This window comes from Heptranchias perlo, chromosome 2 (genome assembly GCF_035084215.1).
Source record: "Heptranchias perlo isolate sHepPer1 chromosome 2, sHepPer1.hap1, whole genome shotgun sequence".
Taxonomy (NCBI): domain Eukaryota; kingdom Metazoa; phylum Chordata; class Chondrichthyes; order Hexanchiformes; family Hexanchidae; genus Heptranchias; species Heptranchias perlo.
In genome coordinates, this window is record NC_090326.1 from 120,353,687 (window position 1) to 120,373,844 (window position 20,158).

The following is a 20,158-nucleotide window of genomic DNA, read 5'->3' on the forward strand; positions in this document are numbered from 1 at the left end:
AAACTCCAGGCCCCTCCAATTTCTAGCTGAAGTAAATTTATATTTGTAACATAAGGTACAAGTAACCATTAGCCATGTTGCATAGTGACAGTGAAAGTGTAATAGACCCATAAACTATAGCTGGTGAGTACCACCGTTGGGAGTTATAAAGGGACTTGTTTTAAGAGTTAAAATGGTACCCGGTGTTGCAAGTGACTTCAGCATTCAGATGGTTACAATTAGATTTCTTTATTTATTAAGTCATTACTTGCATTAAAGGACCACTAGATGGTGCTCATCCTTTAATGTATAGTAGTTGAGTCCCAACTGTTCTTCATGTGTTCATTTTGGAAGTGAACACCAGGTGGCTCTACAGTCATTTCTTGGTTATTACTTGTACTATTTTGCGCAGAAATGAGGAGACTGCGCACTATAATTGTGTAATAAGAATGGTTTGCAATATTCAGTCCATATCTGTCAACAAATATCAATATTTAGAACTCACAATTCAATTAAAAAGCAACTTTATAGGACAGAAATACTCCTTTTAAATCCACACGTTGCTCCATTTTCTTACCTGGATATGAAATTAGAAATTACAGAAACTTATCTTTTGCACATATTCCTGCGCAGAATTACAATGGTATGGCACAACTTGTATTTAATTATTTTGTACAGATTCATTTTCAACAAGTACCTGAGGTCCTGTTCACCCATCACTTCTGTGCTCGCTGACCTACATTCACTCCCAGTCCGGCAATGCCCGAATTTAAAATTCTCATCCTTGTGTTCAAATCCCTCCATGGCCTCACCCCTCCCTAACTCTGTAACCTCCTTTGGTCCTACAACCCTCTGAGATCTCTGCACTCCTCCATTTCTGGCCTTTTGTGCCTCTCCGATTTCCATCGCTCCACCATTGGCGGCCGTGCCTTCAGCTGCCTAGGCCCTAAGCTCTGGAATTCCCTCCCTAAACCTCTCCGCCTCTCTACATCTCCTTTAAGACGCTCCTTAAAACCTACCTCTTTGACCAAGCTTTTGGTCTCCTGCCCTAATACCTCCTTATATGGCTCGGCATCAAATTTTGTTTGATAATCGCTCCTGTGAAGCATCTTGGGATGTTTTACTATGTTAAAGGTGCTATATAGATACAAATTGTTGTTGTTTGCAATAGAGGCAATACAATTAAACACATATTACTTTTCTATTGAATCTTGATAATTTACCTGCAATATTTTCCAGTTGTTAAGTGAAGGGCATTTTACAATCTTCACATGCATATTACACATGTCTGATCTTTTGCTCATGGATTACCTGGAATCCAAGCTAGGGGTTGAAATGATCAAGTGGGAAATAGAGCATGGGAAGAAGGGGAATTAAACAGTTTCTGTGATGATAGGTGCCCTTAAGCCCTGCCCCGCTGCACTTTTGGTGGTAGATTGTGGCACTCGGAATTTTGGTGCCTGTGTCTTGTTGCATCCAGGAGCATGAATTTGTGCTGGGTTTGTCCTGATCTCCCACCGTAACTTCTGACAGGAGCTTGGCGTAACTTCTGGAGAACAGTGTAAAGATGCCATTTCTCCAAAGGTTCCATTGATCTCCCACCACAGTTATGGGAGAAAATTGAGGGAATCGCCACAGAAACTTGAGGCCCAGACCTCCAAATATCCCAGACCTCCAAATATCCCAGACTTCCAAATATCCCAGATCTCCAAATATCCCAGATCTCCAAATATCCCAGACCTCCAAATATCCCAGATCTCCAAACATCCCAGATCTCCAAATATCCCAGATCTCCAAACATCCCAGATTTCCAAACATCCCAGATCTCCAAACATCCCAGATCTCCAAATATCCCAGATTTCCAAATATCCCAGACCTTCAAATATCCCAGATCTTCAAACATCCCAGACCTCCAATCATCCTCTCAAACACAAAACTTAAATAAAGAAGAGACATATTTCTTAACACTGGACTTTATATCACAAAGTGCTTTAACTGTGCACATTAATATTTTATAGAAATAATTCCTTTTCTCACTGTGCCTTTCTGTGCTGTTCTTAGGCGCAACTTGAGACCCAGGGATGTCAGAGCTTTTTGGCTCTGCTGTAGTTTCATGAGACTCTTGAGACTAACATGACCCTCATCTTAGGGCTTCTGAGTCCTGGGAGGACTCTTCAGCCGGCTGTATCACCAAACCAGCTGTATGGGCAGCCTATTCCTGCATTGTGCCACTTACATATGCAGGCATCTGAGTGTGGGGGTGGGGGGCCGGGGGGTGCTGACTGGAAAATTCACATTATCTGCCATCAGGAGTGAAGACAGTATCATGAGGATGGACTCCATGTACAGCCCTGCATTTGCCTATACATTAATCAGCAGGAGGGCAGATTTGCTGGTTGCATTTAGATTGTGCAAACCCTGAAAGATGACGCTCCAAAGCTCTCTGAAGTCGGTTTCCATTTTCTCTCAATATGGTTCCTCAAGGCCTGAAGGCCAGTGGCCATAGCCTCCATATGGGAGTCACTAGCAAGTCTCGATGCATCTTGGTCACGGGGACATAGGCAGAGATTTTTAGAACTGTCACAACCTCCAGGCAGCGCTGCATCATTTTGAAATCATCTCGGATGTTGGCAGAAACAATGGTATTATACTCCACCAATGACCGTGTCACCTCTCTCGGGCTTCCGAGATGATCCTCAGAGCCTCCACATATGTGCAATGCTTGTCTTACATTCTTCTTTTTATAGCATGACCCCTGATATCTGAGTCCTGAGGCTCTGGGGCCAGGGGCTAACTTCTGAGGTACCTCCACTGGCCTCTGTCAGGCTCCACTGACATCTGTGACTCCTCTGGCAGTGCTGTGTTCTGTGACTCACTCAGTGACAAACCTTCATTGCAACTACTGTATCTAGAACCCCCAAGTGGATTTCTTTGGGCTGGTAAGCGAGAAAGAAATGATGAGTGATAGCATGAGTGATGAGGGGGTTGATAGGGCAGAGATGGAAGGGTGCTGCTCACTTTCTGCTGCTTCGTCCTCTTCCTCCTCCTTCTCTGTGACATGTTACTGTACTCATCTTGTGGGGGGAAACAAAGGAAAAGATGTTAGTCTCATCAGCTGAATTTGTGTGACGTTAATCAGGTTTCTTGCATGGGTGCTCTGGTCTACAAGCCATTATTAGAGCAAGCTCCTGAAGGGTCTGACACATGCAGCTGCCACAGGCCCAATGAGTTCACATTCTCCTAGTGTCTGCTGTCTGCGTCTCCAGGATCTGCAATGTTTCCTCCACTTCTGACGTCAAGGTTTGAATGCTGGGTGAACCTCCACCTGTAGTCTGCAACTGATGATTACTGTGGGCAACCTTCTCATGTTTTGGATGATAAATGAGAACAGGGTAATAGTTGTTAGTGGGGCAGTCTGGCTCCTTCTGGAAGGCCCACCCAACATCTTCAAACAGGGGTTGTGATGTGCACAACTGAAATCCTGGCATTTGGAGAGGCATGCTGACAATTCTGCTGGTTACTGACAATGATAGAAAAAAGTCTTCAATCCAGATATTACCGTCAGAGTCAATAGAATGGGTGTCACTGACATTTAAATAAAATTTCACTTTGAATTTCTTTTAAATTTACTTTTCACTATTTAAAAATTATGTCCTCTGATCCTGGCTTAATTTAAGTAATATTCTGGGTTTACCTTAGTTAGTATTCAATATGCCACAGCGTGATTCCCTCATAGAGAATTGCAGGAGAGAACCTAGGTCCGACCATTCCAAGGTATAACTCAATAATGCACCAGATGGAGTGCTGCTGATTCAAATATTATTGCATGATTATCTTCCTTTTTGTAGCGTAGAACCAATAAAAGAACAAGTCTGCATTAATATTTTTAAACATTTCATATTTTTTACATTTTTAGTAAGTTTCAACATTTCCTCAAACACAAGTGCCAATGCAATACCTGCAGAACAGAAGAAAGGAGAATTCAATAAGAAATCAGCTTCACTGTAATCCTAATATCTTATAACAGCATCAAATTTTGAATTGCCTATTATCTCTTGACAGTGATATTATTCCTGCACTGGCACATAAACATGCATCTCCCACAAATACCTTCATTTTCAACTTTAGATGGAGGAAACCCAACACAACCAGTTCCATTTCACAGAATTGCACCTGGATTGGTTTGGAATGGTAAGAAGGGCCTAGGAATTTGGTGACGCTGCCCCAGTTTTACAGGCGTAAAATGGGCGCAAAAGCATCCAATATGGCGGGTGGCATGCACGTATGCATTCTGAACAGAAGTGTGTCGCCCGACCTATTGGTATAGGCATCAAAAGAGACATCCAGGGCCCGTGCCGGAAACAGGCTTTAGACTATTTGCGTATGCAAATAGGAGGCCTAAAGGCTGCTTGGGGTTCCCCTTGTACGATTGCTGCTTCCCCCCCTCTCCCGGTCAGCCCATTCCTCTCAATCACTTCCCCCTCCCTTCCAAGATGTGGAGATGCCGGTGATGGATCGGGGTGGACAAATGTAAGGAATCTAACAACACAAGGTTATAGTCCAACAGTTTTATTTGAAAATCACAAGCTTTCGGAGCTTACCTCCTTCGTCAGGTGAGTAACTGAAGGGTTCTAAAATCGCATAGCATATATTAGGCTGGGAGACGATCACAGCAATCAAATCTGCTCAGACGAGGAGGAACGCGATGGACACCTACAGACGCTGAAAGACGCCCTCGTAAGAACGGGATATGACGCTTGACTCGTCGATCGACAGTTCCGACGGGCCACAGCGAAGAATCGCATAGACCTCCTCAGAAGACAAACACGGGACGCAACCAACAGAGTACCCTTCGTCATCCAGTACTTCCCCGGAGCGGAGAAACTATGCCATGTTCTCCGCAGCCTTCAACATGTCATCGATGACGACGAACACCTCGCTAAGGCCATCCCCATGCCTCCACTACTCGCCTTCAAACAGCCACCCAACCTCAAACAGACCATCGTTTGCAGCAAATTACCCAGCTTTCAGGAGAACAGCGTCCACGACACCACACAACCCTGCCACGGCAATCTCTGCAAGATATGCCAGATCATCGACAAAGATACCACCATCACACGAGAGGACACCACCCACCAGGTACATGGTTCATACTCCTGTGACTCGGCCAACGTTGTCTACCTCATATGTTGCAGGAAAGGATGGTACATTGGCGAGACCATGCAGACACTGCGACAACGGATGAACGGACACCGCGCAACAATCGCCAGACAGGAGGGTTCCCTCCCAGTCGGGGAACACTTCAGCAGTCAAGGACATTCAGCCACCGATCTTCGGGTAAACGTTCTCCAAGGCGGCCTTTGAGACACACGACAACGCAAAATCGTCGAGCAGAAATTGATAGCCAAGTTCCGCACCCATGAGGACGGCCTCAACCGGGATCTTGGGTTCATGTCACGCTACACGTAACCCCACCAGCGGAAAAAAAAGTTATCTGTTTTTAATACAACTGGACATTCTCTCTCTCTCTCTCTCTCTCTCTGCCTTTCGGGTCTCTTTCTCTCTCTGTCTTTGTAATCTGACCCATTGTGTATTCAGTATACTGGGATGTAATGTTTTCCGTGGCTAACCTGTCTGAACACCAACGACACCTTTGATTGCTGTGATCGTCTCCCAGCCTAATATATGCTATGCGATTTTAGAACCCTTCACTTACTTACCTGACGAAGGAGGTAAGCTCTGAAAGCTTGTGATTTTCAAATAAAACTGTTGGACTATAACCTGGTGTTGTAAGATTCCTTACATTTGCCCTCCCTTCCAAGACCTACATCAGAGCCACTGCCGGCAGTGCAGCGACCCGAAATTCAAATCGTCTTCGTAAATGAGGCTCGAGGCCCAATATCGGGCCTAACAGTGATGCATTATCTCTCACATTTTCCTTGACCTCACTGCAGCTTTGACATGGTTGACCATACCATCCTCTAACACCTTGCCTCTGTTTTCCAGCTTGGTGGGACTGTCCTCATTTGAAAGAAAGAAAGAACTTGCATTTATATAGCCTCTTTCATCACCCCAGGGCATCCCAAAATGCTGCACAGCCAATGACGTGTAGTCACTTTTGTAATGTAGGAAAATGCTGCAGCCATTTTACACAAATGAAAGTCCCATAAGCAGCAGAGGTAAATGACCAGATGATTTTGTTTTACTGATGTTGAATGAGGGATGAAAGGACACCAGGGGAACTTCCTTACTCTTTGAAAATTGCCATGGGATTTTTTACATCAACGTGAGGGAACAGACATTGTTTAACCTCTCATCCGAAAGACGGCACGATCTAGAATTCCATCTCTTAAACTCTCCACCTAGCCACCTCAATTTCATCCTTTGAGGCCCTCCTTAAAACCCACCTCTTTGACCAAGCTTTTGTTACCCCTCCAATATCTGCTTTTCTGTCTTGATATATGAAGCACCTTGGGATGTTTATCATATGAGAAAGGCAAACTGTTGTTGGTGTAGAGTGATGAAATTAAGGAGTGATCTGGTTGAGTTGTTCAAAACAACAAAGGGAATTGATCGAGTACTTAGGGAATGACTCTTTCCTGTCATAGGGAAATCCAGAAAAAGGGGACATAATCTTAAAAGCTGTTTAAAAGAAATCCAGGGTAAAAAAAACTGTGAGCAAAGTGCTATGAGAATGTAGTGAGGGTGTTAAGGGATGTGGAGAGAACTCAGAAAATTGGGATCGAAGAAATAGACTATGATTAACAAAATGTTGGGGAGGCTCGATGCGCTGAAGTTTTATGTTCCTATGCAATCCTTGCTACAGAAGGACCCTGAGAAAAGGAGGTAGGGTGGATATGTAAAACAAAGAAAAAAAGAAAAAAATTATTGGCCTGGATTTTCCACTTCTGGCACATTTCCTACAGAATTTCAAGGTCAAAATTCATGTTACTTCTCCCATTAATATTGTGAAACACTTCAAATTGGTTAAACATCGGGAAATGTCGTATTGTGTTCCAAGAATTGTGCACTCATGTTTTTCTTACTTTCACAAACATTACAAACATTGGACATGCTGCTCTTCATGGAGTTTTGACAGGAAACAGTTGCAGCACATTCACATGAACCTCAGATGACCTTCACATATTTAATCATTTCTGAACCCTAGTCAACATTGTTCTTTGTTTGGAAGTTAAATGCCCAGGCTGAATAAACAGTGCAAATTTTTCAATGGCTACTGTAAACTTTTGAGCCTCACTAATTAAATTCAGTGTGACAAACTACAGGAGAACCTAAAGTTGAGTCAACTTGTGCCCAGTTCATATTTCTGTTTACTAAATAGAAATGACAACCTGTAAATATTTTACTGCTTCCTGTATGATGAACTACACATTCCACTTTTAATGAATACTGATGTTCAAACTGTATATATTTATTGTTTTCCTTTATCTGTACTCAGGATATGGGTAATGCTGCATTTAATGCCCATCTCTAGGGCTTGCTTGTCAATTAAGAGTCAAGCACACAGTGTGGACTAGAGCCACACATAGACCAGAGAGGGTAGGTATGGCAGGTTCCCATCACTGAAGGGCATTAATGAACCACACTAATCATGCAACTTTCTTGTTTATGTTTCTGGTGCTAGCTCACAAATTACCAGATGTATTGAATTCAGTTTCACAACTTATCATGGTGGGATTTGACCTCATGGGGGATGAATTTCCACAGGATGTTCTCCCGCTCATTACTCATTACTTCGGTGAAACGACGATGGAAACCCTGAAGAAACAATGTTTCTGCGGCACTTCTGCTGAGGTCATGGAGGATGAGCACGAAAATCCCAGCGAAAATTCACCCCATGATCTCGGGGTTGCTAGTCCAGTACCACAATCGCTGTACGTGCCACATGCTGTATGGCTATTGCAGAAAAGAGTTAATTTCCTGATTTCCTTAGAGTTTTCTCCCCTTTCCCCTCACTTCGGAAGATGGTGACTCTTGCTGGGACATGGTTCCATGAGCTGCAACAACCATATGGAACTTTATCCTAGTAGACATTCTTCATTTAAGTCCAGGTGGTGTCTAGTGTCAGTATCTATCCCAGTGCCAGCAGACTAATTGACCATTCAGAGATCATCACAGATTGGTCAACCCTATCCTCGCCCTATGTATGCCCAATCATGCTTTCAGCAAGAATGGCTGGATAATAATAAAGATGTGAAATGCTGGCTGATTTTTCTCCTTCCTAGTCCAGGCTACTGAGACCAATCGTAGTGCTCCCACTGTTGTCCTTCCCTTAATGCAACTGTATCCAGGAGCTTCAATGTGCTGTCCCACCATGCAATCTTGGGAGATTTTTTGACCCCCCCAAGGCCTTATGGCCAGTGGTCATAGCATCCACTTTGGATGCACTGATTGATCTGAAGGCCTTTCTGTCAGATGATGGAGGCACTGTTTGTGGCACTGCCAATTCATAGTATCGCAGTATGATACAGCACAGAAGGAGGCCATTCGGCCCATTGTGCCTTGTCGGCTCTTTGAAAGAGCTATCCAATTAGTCCCACTCCCCTGCTCTTTCCTCATAGCCCTGTAAATGTTTTCCCTTCAAGTATTTATCCAATTCCCTTTTGAAAGTTACTATTCAATCTGCTTCCACCACACTTTCAGGCAGTGCATTCCAGATCATTACAACTCACTGAGTAAAAAAAATGTTTCCTCATGTCTCCTCTGGCTCTTGCTGATCACCTTAAATCTGTGTCCTCTGGTTACTGACCTGTCTGCCACAGGAAACAGTTCTTCCTTATTTATTCTATCAAAACCGATCATGATTTTGAACACCTCTATCAAATCTCCCCTTAGCCACTGCTCTAAAGAGAACAACTGGAGAGACTGGAGAGCTTTTCCAGTCTCTCCACATAACTGACGTCCCTCATCCCTGCTACCATTCCAGTAAATCTCTTCTGCATCCTCTCTAAGGCCTTGACATCCTTCCTAAAGTGTGGTGCCCAGAATTGAACACAATACTCCAGCTTTTTTGTTATTCGTTCATGGGATGTGGGCGTCACTGGCAAGGCCGGCATTTATTGCCCATCCCTATTTGCCCTTGAGAAGGTGGTGGTGAGCCGCCTTCTTGAACTGCTGCAGTCCGTGTGGTGAAGGTTCTCCCACAGTGCTGTTAGGAAGGGAGTTCCAGGATTTTGACCCAGTGACATTGAAGGAACGGCGATATATTTCCAAGTCAGGACAATGTGTGTCTTGGAGGGGAATGTGCAGGTGGTGGTGTTCCCACGTACCTGCTGCCATTGTCCTTCTAGGTGGTAGAGGTCGCGGGTCTGGGAGGTGCTGTCGAAGAAGCCTTTGCATCCTGTGGATGGTACACATTGCAGCCAAGGTGCGCTGGTGGTCAAGGGAGTGAATGTTTAGGGTGGTGGATGGGGTGCCAATCAAGCGGGTTGCTTTGTCCTAGATGGTGTCAAGCTTCTTGATTGTTGTTGGAGCTGCACTCATCCAGGCAAGTGGAGAGTATTCCATCACACTCCTGACTTGTGCCTCGTGGATGGTGGAAAGGCTTTGGGGAGTCAGGAGGTGAGTCACTCGCCGCAGAATACCCAACCTCTGACCTGCTCTTTAGCAATTGTAAACAATTTTACAACACCAAGTTATAGTCCAGCAATTTTATTTTAAATTCACAAGCTTTCGGAGATTTTCTCCTTCCTCAGGTAAATGTTTCAAGATCTCCTTGAAGCCTACGCATTTATACATAATTGAATAATACATGGTGTTTACAGACTGCCCCTGCAACTGCCCGTTGCCAAGGCAATCACCGTGTTCAGACAGAGAGGTGTCAGCTGCAGAACCCCCGAATACACATTCAACAAAAAAACAAACAGGGAAAAAAAACAGAGAAAAAAAAACACAGAGAGAGGCAGAAACATCCGGAAGGCAGAGAGAGCCAGCAAATGACCCATTATATTAAAAACAGATAACATTTGTTCGCTGGTGGGGTAACGTGTAGCGTGACATGAACCCAAGATCCCGGTTGAGGCCGTCCTCATGGGTGCGGAACTTGGCTATCAATTTCTGCTCGACGATTTTGCGTTGTCGTGTGTCTCGAAGGCCGCCTTGGAGTACGCTTACCCGAAGGTCGGTGGATGAATGTCCATGACTGCTGAAGTGTTCCCCGACTGGGAGGGAACCCTCCTGTTTGGCGATTGTTGCGCGGTGTCCGTTCATCCGTTGTCGCAGCGTCTGCATGGTCTCGCCAATGTACCATGCTCTGGGGCATCCTTTCCTGCAACGTATGAGGTAGACAACGTTGGCCGAGTCACAGGAGTATGAACCATGCACCTGGTGGGTGGTGTCATCTCGTGTGATGGTGGTATCTGTGTCGATGATCTGGCATGTCTTGCAGAGGTTACCGTGGCAGGGTTGTGTGGCGTCGTGGACGCTGTTCTCTTGAAAGCTGGGTAGTTTGCTGCGAACGATGGTCTGTTTGAGGTTGGGTGGCTGTTTAAAGGCGAGTAGTGGAGGTGTGGGGATGGCCATAGCGAGGTGTTTGTCCTCATTGATGACATGTTGAAGGCTGCGGAGAACATGGCGTAGTTTCTCCGCTCCGGGGAAGTACTGGACGACAAAGGGTACTCTGTTGGTTGCGTCCCGTGTTAGTCTCCTGAGGAGGTCTATGCGATTTTTTGCTGTGGCCCGTCGGAACTGTCGATCGATGAGTCGAGCGTCATATCCCGTTCTTACTAGGGCGTCTTTCAGCGTCTGTAGGTGTCCATCGCGTTCCTCCTCGTCTGAGCAGACCCAACAACAGCCAATCTCCGGAAGCCATCCTACAACTCATCCGCTTCATCCTGGATCACAATGTCTTCACCTTCGATAACCAGTTCTTTACCCAAACACACGGAACAGCCATGGGGACCAAATTCGCACCCCAATACGCCAACATTTTCATGCACAAGTTCGAGCAGGACTTCTTCACTGCACAAGACCTCCAACCAACACTATACACCAGATACATCGACGACATTTTCTTTCTATGGACCCACGGCAAGGAATCACTAAAGAGACTACACGATAACATCAACAAGTTCCATCCCACCATCAAGCTCACCATGGACTACTCCTCAGAATCAGTTTCTTTCTTGGACACACGAATCTCCATCAAAGACGGGCACCTCAGCACCTCACTCTACCGCAAGCCCACAGACAACCTCACGATGCTCCACTTTTCCAGCTTCCACCCTAACCACGTCAAAGAGGCCATCCCCTATGGACAGGCCCTGCGAATACACAGGGTCTGCTCAGACGAGGAGGAACGCGATGGACACCTACAGACGCTGAAAGACGCCCTAGTAAGAACGGGATATGACGCTCGACTCATCGATCGACAGTTCCGACGGGCCACAGCAAAAAATCGCATAGACCTCCTCAGGAGACTAACACGGGACGCAACCAACAGAGTACCCTTTGTCGTCCAGTACTTCCCCGGAGCGGAGAAACTACGCCATGTTCTCCGCAGCCTTCAACATGTCATCAATGAGGACAAACACCTCGCTATGGCCATCCCCACACCTCCACTACTCGCCTTTAAACAGCCACCCAACCTCAAACAGACCATCGTTCGCAGCAAACTACCCAGCTTTCAAGAGAACAGCGTCCACGACGCCACACAACCCTGCCACGGTAACCTCTGCAAGACATGCCAGATCATCGACACAGATACCACCATCACACGAGATGACACCACCCACCAGGTGCATGGTTCATACTCCTGTGACTCGGCCAACGTTGTCTACCTCATACGTTGCAGGAAAGGATGCCCCAGAGCATGGTACATTGGCGAGACCATGCAGACGCTGCGACAACGGATGAACGGACACCGCGCAACAATCGCCAAACAGGAGGGTTCCCTCCCAGTCGGGGAACACTTCAGCAGTCATGGACATTCATCCACCGACCTTCGGGTAAGCGTACTCCAAGGCGGCCTTCGAGACACACGACAACGCAAAATCGTCGAGCAGAAATTGATAGCCAAGTTCCGCACCCATGAGGACGGCCTCAACCGGGATCTTGGGTTCATGTCACGCTACACGTTACCCCACCAGCGAACAAATGTTATCTGTTTTTAATATAATGGGTCATTTGCTGGCTCTCTCTGCCTTCCGGATGTTTCTGCCTCTCTCTGTGTTTTTTTTTCTCTGTTTTTTTTCCCTGTTTGTTTTTTTGTTGAATGTGTATTCGGGGGTTCTGCAGCTGACACCTCTCTGTCTGAACACGGTGATTGCCTTGGCAACGGGCAGTTGCAGGGGCAGTCTGTAAACACCATGTATTATTCAATTATGTATAAATGCGTAGGCTTCAAGGAGATCTTGAAACATTTACCTGAGGAAGGAGAAAATCTCCGAAAGCTTGTGAATTTAAAATAAAATTGCTGGACTATAACTTGGTGTTGTAAAATTGTTTACAATTGTCAACCCCAGTCCATCACCGGCATCTCCACATCATGACTGCTCTTTAGCCACAGCATTTATGTGGCTGGTCCAGTTAAGTTTCTGGACCCCCAGGATGTTGATGGTGGGGGATTCGGTGATGGTAATGCTGTTGAATGTCAAGGAGAGGTAGTTAGACTCTCTCTTGTTGGAGATGGCCATTGCCTGACACTTGTCTGGCCCGGATGTTACTTGGCACTTATGAGCCCAAGCCTGGATGTTGTCCAGGTCTTGCTGCATGCAGGCGCAGACTGCTTCATTATCTGAGGGGTTGCAAATGGAACTGAACACTGTGCAATCATCAGCGAGCATCCCCATTTCTGACCTTATGATGGAGGGAAGATCATCAAGCTGAGGGCTAACCAGTATTTTCTAAAGCTTTAATGTAAGTAAAAGCCAATATGTAAGTAAAAATGTCTTTTGCTTAATAATCCCAATTAAGGCGCAAAGTGGTTTTGTTCCAAAGTATAATGGCTTTATTAAGAAGTAACAACAAGTTATTAAGAGGTTAACATACAAGAATACAACACTAGATAGACAAATACAACCTGATACAATGCGGTCACTCGTCAAAGCCTCTGTGTGCACCCCGATGATCTTGATAATTAGACAGACAGTCCTGCCTCGAGAGTTCTAACCAGTTATCGGAATGCACTTTTCTTACATATGTTTTGAACACAAAGAGCTCTGTATGAGTTTCCCATCAATCATCCTCCCTGTGGTGTGGGGCTGCCACCTCCTTACCCTCCCTTCGCATCTCACAATCATATGCGCATGCCTTGGGACGGTGCAAAATGCCCATCCAGGAAAGATGTCTCACTTTCACACTGATAACCAAAGAAGGCACCAGTGTATGATTGCTTTGAGAAGGGTCTAGCACATCCCTTACCTCCACACTAAGACGATAACGTCCTGTTTGACTTGTTTTACTCCCGAGAAAAGAAGTCTTGACGACATTGCCAGTTTCCATTAGTCGAAGGGCCTTCCATTTGGTCAAGGCTACAGAAAGCCTGTTGTGATTGAGAGCAGACAATCCTTTGTTCACAGCAAAGTGATAGACTACATACATTTGATTTAAAGCCAAGTTTAAAGCTTTTCTTACATTCCCTCCTTTGAGCCTAGGGGAGAAAAATCCCTTTAGGCTTGTACCTTTGTCCACTTTTAGTTCACAGATTGGTGGGCCATTACCCCTACCTGCTTGTCCAGCTTTTTATACATTAGGATCACTACACGAAGCATTATAATAGCAACTACAACTAAAACAAGCTGAACAAGGATTAAAACCTGTGAGAGAATTCTAGCCGAAGGATGTTGTCCTACATTGTATATTATTTCCAACCACTTAGGTTCCCCTAGCTGTCCTATATCACTTTCTGTGGCTGCATTTCGTTGTTGTCGATCAATCAGGTGATGCTCTGATGTGACCGTCCGGTCAAGTATGGTTTTAAGACTCGGATATCCAAACCGTACAATCGCCTTCTGGGCTTCCTCTTTTAAACCGATTTAAACTGAATTTCTGTAACATTATGAACATTCACTGGGACCAGAACTGAACTTGCAATTCTCATAGGTAACTCAGGAGTGAAGCAAAACGATGGCGTTAATACAGGGCACTCTTGCTTCCCATGTCGGTCACACAGTAACGACCTCTTCCCATGTATCCGTGCCTTGCACGTCCTGATTTCCATTTTTGAATACTAACAGTACAATTGGGGGAGTCCTCATCTCGGGTGAAACCTGTTCTGAGTAACATCGCACCGTCACATCCATGTGCCTCTGATCCGAATACAGCAAGATAAATCGGGTACGACCCAGGCTTCCCCACTTTTCACCAATACCTTCGGATAATTAACCAATTCCTTATGTATTTCACCTTCGAGGACACCTATAGACTCCACTTTGAAAACCTCTAAGGGCTTCTGATCCAGTGACAGGTGTGGGATGGCAATAGTCACAGCGAAAACTTGTCCTTTCCTCCACTCTTCACAGGCATGTTTCACTGCATATACAGAACCCAGTCGCCTAATGTTACAGTGTTTTCCTCTTTTATCAGTCCATTTTTCTATCTGTTCGTCCATTATAAAAGAAGGAATACGACTGTTCTCCACATCCTCCAATCCCTTTTGCACCTGAGATAGCATTAACACACCATACATACTGCACGTGATCCCCTTAGAGATCTGAGACTTGGATGTCACTGTGTAGTTTATCATTTCATTAATTTCCTCCTGAGTCTGCCAAAACTGTCAACCATCTCCTTCACAGACACAAAAACTTGTTGCTGTTCATCCAATGACTCTGTCACTACCCAATTCTCTCCTTTCAGAATACCTTTTAATTGCTTTCACATGGCTTCATCATGTTCCCACATGCTTTCTATATCTATTCTGTTCCAAGTGGCTGTTCCTGCAGTAGCCCCTATCCCCAAACATTCTTTCCACAATCGTTCCCATTTCCCTCTCTCTCTAATGGATGTTGTGGTTTTATGCTTTGGGACTGCGTCTATATCTTGACCTGAATTTCTTTCCATAAACTGCCTAAGTTTCTCGGACAACATCTGTTGGTAGAGTCTCTCATAAGTTTCATTACACAAATCTGATAGCAAAGCAACCTTTGAAAAATTAAACAGAACAGGGAAGATTTCAAATCTTACATCGTTATAAAAGGTCTGACATCTGGTTCTTTAACTGGCCATCTTGGGGAGTTGTTAGAACTGGCTGTCTCTCGTAAAACCCCTTGTTGTACTAGGGACTGTATAATCTCGGCTGCTGGTCCCTCTTCTCTTTTAGGAATTGATGTTGTCAGGTAGGACGCAAAGGGTCAAGTCCCTGTACTGTCACTTCCTGTTCTATCTTTCCACAGTCGTTCTTGTGAGCAGCCCGATATTTCGTCTGTACAAGAATCTCTTGTACTATCGGATCCTCATGGGTTAATAAGGTCTCTAAATTATATCCCATGTGAATTCCGACTAAATGAACACATCCTTCCCCCTCTATTCTCACACATCCCGAACCAAGTGCTCCGATCCTCCACAAGCACTGGTTAGCCAAGTCTACTGCTATACTGTATTGTTCCAGCCAGTCTATTCCCAATATCCCATCCGTATCTTCCGGCTTACCCCGTATCCATGCTGCGTGAATCTGACTTTCATTATTGCCTACCTTCAGGGGTGTTTCTGTCAAAATACCGGTATTTACCCCACTGGCAAACCCACCTAAATCAATAGTTCCCGTGATTTTACTCCCTTTCGGACGGGATCCCCATATGCAGGTACGGGACGCTCCTGTGTCAACCAAAAATCTTTTCTGGCGACCTCTAACCAGAACTTTCACATTAGGTCTTCCGTACGTGTCATTTTGCGGTTGTTCAAGGGATCCCTCTATTTTCCTCGAGGCCTATCCCGACAACAGGAGAGAAGATTTCCCTCCTGCTGTGGGGCTAGTGGAGCTGTTGAAACTGGTTTAACCCCTGCTGCACTGTCTTTAAACTGCAGCTTTTGCAATTCCTATCGTAACATTCCGATTGTAATGCACTCATTATGGGACTTGTCAGGTATTTCCTTAGCCATCACCCCTTTTTGTCCCCTTGCTGCCTTACTGGGACAGAAGTGGGACAAATGCCCTTTTCCGTCACAATTTCAACATTCTGTTTCCCTTCCTTGCCTTCTATTGCTACCCTCATTTTTCCATGGTGGTCTGCGGTCAGCTCTTCCCTGTACTGTATTGACTTTCCCTTTCCTTTCCTTACTTTGTTCATATTTCCTATCCATCCAGGCTAGAACCCAAATCTCTGTGTGCGAGTCACTAATAGGGCTGTACATGTTCCTAATTGTCCAGTACAACTCGTTACCACCGCCTATGAGCGTGCCTAGCCACCTTCACAGTTCTGGCCCGTCCAAGGTGCTCTATACTGGTGTATCGGGTCCGTAAGACCATAAGACCATAAGAGATAGGAGCAGGAGTAGGCCATTTGGCCCCTTGAGCCTGTTCCGCCATTTAATGAGATCATGGCTGATCTGATTTTTACCTCAACTCCACTTTCCCGCCCTTTCCCCATATCCTTTGATTGCCGTGCTGATCAAAAATTTGTCTAACTCAGCCTTGAATGTATTCAATGACTCAGCCTCCACAGCTTTTTGGGGTAAAGAATTCCAAAGATTCACGACCCTCTGGGAGAAGAAATTCCTCCTAATTTCCGTCTTAAACGGGCGACCCCTTATTCTGAGACTATACCCCCTAGTTTTAGATTCCCCCATGAGGGGTAACATCCTCTCAGCATCTACCCTATCGAGTCCCCTCAGAATCTTGTATGTTTCAATAAGATCTCCTCTCATTCTTCTAAACTCCGATGAGTATAGACCCAACCTGTTCAATCTTTCCTCATAAGACAACCCTTCCATACCCAGAATCAACCTAGTGAACCTTCTCTGAACTGCCTCCAATGCAAGTATAAGGGCACCAGAACTGTACGCAGTACTCCAGGTGTGGTCACACCAGCACCCTGTACAGTTGTAGCATGACTTCCCTGCTTTTATACTCTAATTGCGAACACATGCTTATAATGATTCCACAGCCACACGGCAAACGCCTGGGGGGGGCTTTTCTCTCTCTTGCTTACAACCCATCAAGGTTTGCATAGCAGCCTGACCTCCATTGTCTCCTATAAATTATTTTAGCTATGAGGAAAGATTGGATAGGCTGGGGTTGTTTTGTTTGGAACAGAGGAGACTGAGGGGAGATTTAATTGAGGTATATAAAATTATGAGGGGCCTAGATAGAGTGGATAGGAAGGACCTATTTCCCTTAGCAGAGAGGTCAATATCCAGGGGGCATAGATTTAAAGTAATTGGTAGAAGGATTAGAGGGGAGCTGAGGAAAAATGTTTTCACCCAAAGTATAGTAGGGGTCTGGAACCTGAAAGGGTGGTAGAGGCAGAAAACCTCAATTCATTAAAAAAGTACCTGGATGTGCACTTGAAGTGCCGTAACCTACAAGGCTATGGACCAAGTGCTGGAAAGTGGGATTAGGCTGGATAGCTCTTTTTTGACCGGCACTGACACGATGGGCTGAATGGCCTCCTTCTGTGCCGCAAATTTTCTATGTTTCTATATTTCTATCCCCATTATTTTCCACACTGCAGCTGTAGTATCTGCCCAATTCCGCTTGCCTTCTCATATTACGGCTGGCAGGCACTTGACTACCTCGGGGCTACAGGCATGTAGGGCTCAATTTTAGAAGGTGGCGGATGGCAGCCGGGAGGATTAATGGGCGCGCGGTAAACCCGAATAAAAAAACCTTACCTTTCCCCATGCAATTGCGAGATAATTGACACTCATTAATCTTGTTTCCGGGTTTGGCGCCCAGTCAATCAGGCTGGCTGCCGACAGGAGCTGCAACGCTGAGGTGGGTGGAGGGGGAGAAAGAGAGAGAGAGAGAGAAACGTCATTGGGCTCTAGAACAGAGAGTGGGGGAGGGGTGCACAAAGATCGGAGTGGGGGACAAAGATCGGGGAGGGGGGACAAAGATCGAGGGGGACAAAGATCGGGGGGGGACAAAGATGGGTGGGGACATCGGACATCTTCGGCGGGGGAGACATTGGGAGATATCGGGGGGTGAGACATCGGAGAAGAGACATCGGAGAAGAGACATCGGGGGGTGAGACATCGGACAACACAGCAGGGAGGGGCAGGTGACATCGTTTGAAAGGTAGGTTTATTTATTTTTTTAACTTTGTGAAATGTTATTTTATTTAATTTATTTAGTTTATTTTTGCCTGATCCAGCCCTTCACGTCTGGTCAGGCGTGAATCGGAAGCCGTGGGAAAGCCATGGTAAGTTGAAAATCATTGCAATTACTTACTATGTAACAAATAAAGTAGCTTAAGTACCTCAATGAGGTACATTTGCTTCTTTAAATATTGTCCCGCCGGCTTCAATTAAAGCCGGTGGGACTTCCGGATTCCAGAACCCTGCATGCACACAGGTGCGACTGTGTGAGACACGGAAGTCGGTGGGTTGGAGCCGGGTTCCTTACCCGCTCCGGATTTTACCAATTTTTGCTGCCCCCCCCCCCACCCCCAATGCACCCAGACTTTCATTTGAATATCGAATGTATCATTCGCACCTTCTCTCTGTCGTCGCAGTCATTCAATTGCGCAGTTTGATCTATTGCTGTTATTGAAATTCCTGGATCTTCCCTGACCTTTATTTCACGAATAGCTTTTACTAGTTCCTGCACTTGCATATTTGTATAGGGGACCTCTATAGTCTGTGTCACATTCCCTTCACCATTTACATTTACATTAGCATTTGCATTTGTACCGGCAATTTCACTTCCTGGTGGTCCTACCACCAGAGCTCTAACTCTCCCAGTCTCCCGTTTGATCGTATGCATGGGGACCATTCTAGGTAACGAGTCCCTCGGACATCGATCCTGATAATGATCTCGTTCATCCTCTCATTCCCAGTAATGCTCTGCCTTTTCTGCGAGGTCACCCCAGTCTATACCTTCATTCTCACTATCATCTCCCTGTGTCACACCAAACTGACTGACGACATGTACCATCCCTCTGTGAGATTTCATTTGTTGTTTGAGCCTTTCTATCTCTTTATTACATTCATCGTGGCCAGGTCCATTTCGGGCTGTCTCTTTATCTTTCCTCATAATGTCAGCCGTGATTTTAGTGGCTGCAGTCAATTTGTTTGTTTTAGCCTTTGATTTTTCTAACATGTATCTAAGTTCCTCCGTCTCTGCCTGTCTTTGAGTGGCCTCTTGTGTCTTGCTAGTTACTGGTGTTTGTAAATATGCCACAGATCCTTGCAGCATATCAGTCAATTTTCTATTGTCATTGTCAATCTTGCTACACTAGTCCTTTGTCTCCTGTGCCTGATCTTTCAGTATTTTATTTTCATTCTCATCTGCCTGCAGTTTGTCTTTTAGTCTTTCTACCTCCTGAAGCTGAAACAGCGTGAATCCTGCCTTCCAGCTATCAGCTTCAATCTTTTTCTCTTTAGATAACTCTTTAATTTTACACTCAACTTCACTCCAAGTCTGACAGTTTTAAACTATTAAAGCACAAGTTTCTATTTTCTCCTGAATATATTTCTTTGATCTGCCTACCAGAGTTGGTTTTACTAGTAGCCCTTTGCTTTTTGCGCAACTATTGATTTTCTCTGCCACGGCTAAACTCTAAATTCCCCTTCTTTTTTTTTGAGCCATGGGTAAACAACCCACCCCGGTTCCACCACTGGATTACACGGGTCTCTCTTGACCCAAACAGTGATCCCAACTGTGCCCGTTTGTCAAGTACAACCCAATGCTTATACCTTGTTTAATAACCCGAATACATGAACAACAACCCTAATCAAATACTTATGCTTTGTAAAAAAAACAAACCTCACACTCTCACGTTGATGTGCCAATATGTAAGTAAAAATGCCTTTTACTTAATAATCCCAATTAAGGCGCAAAGTGGTTTTGTTCCAAAGTATAATGGCTTTATTAAGAAGTAACAAAAAGTTATTAAGAGGTTAACATACAAGAATACAACACTAGATAGACAAATACAACCTGATACAATTCGGTCACTCGTCAAAGCCTCGGTGTGCACCCCGATGATCTTGATAGTTAGACAGCTAGTCCTGCCTCGAGAGTTCTAACCAGTTATCGGAATGCACTTTTCTTACATAT

At 45.1% G+C, this 20,158-nt stretch overlaps 1 long non-coding RNA gene across 1 annotated transcript; it reads right to left on the reverse strand.

The window, feature by feature from the left end:
• Positions 1-1,936: 1,936 nt before the first annotated feature.
• LOC137342634 (uncharacterized) lies at positions 1,937-19,847 on the reverse strand. The gene is made up of 4 exons (XR_010967306.1): positions 17,770-19,847; positions 13,360-13,480; positions 3,674-3,817; positions 1,937-3,053 (listed from the first exon to the last, which is right to left on the reverse strand). It is a non-coding gene; the product is annotated as an uncharacterized lncRNA (long non-coding RNA).
• Between the last annotated feature and the right edge of the window lie 311 nt (positions 19,848-20,158).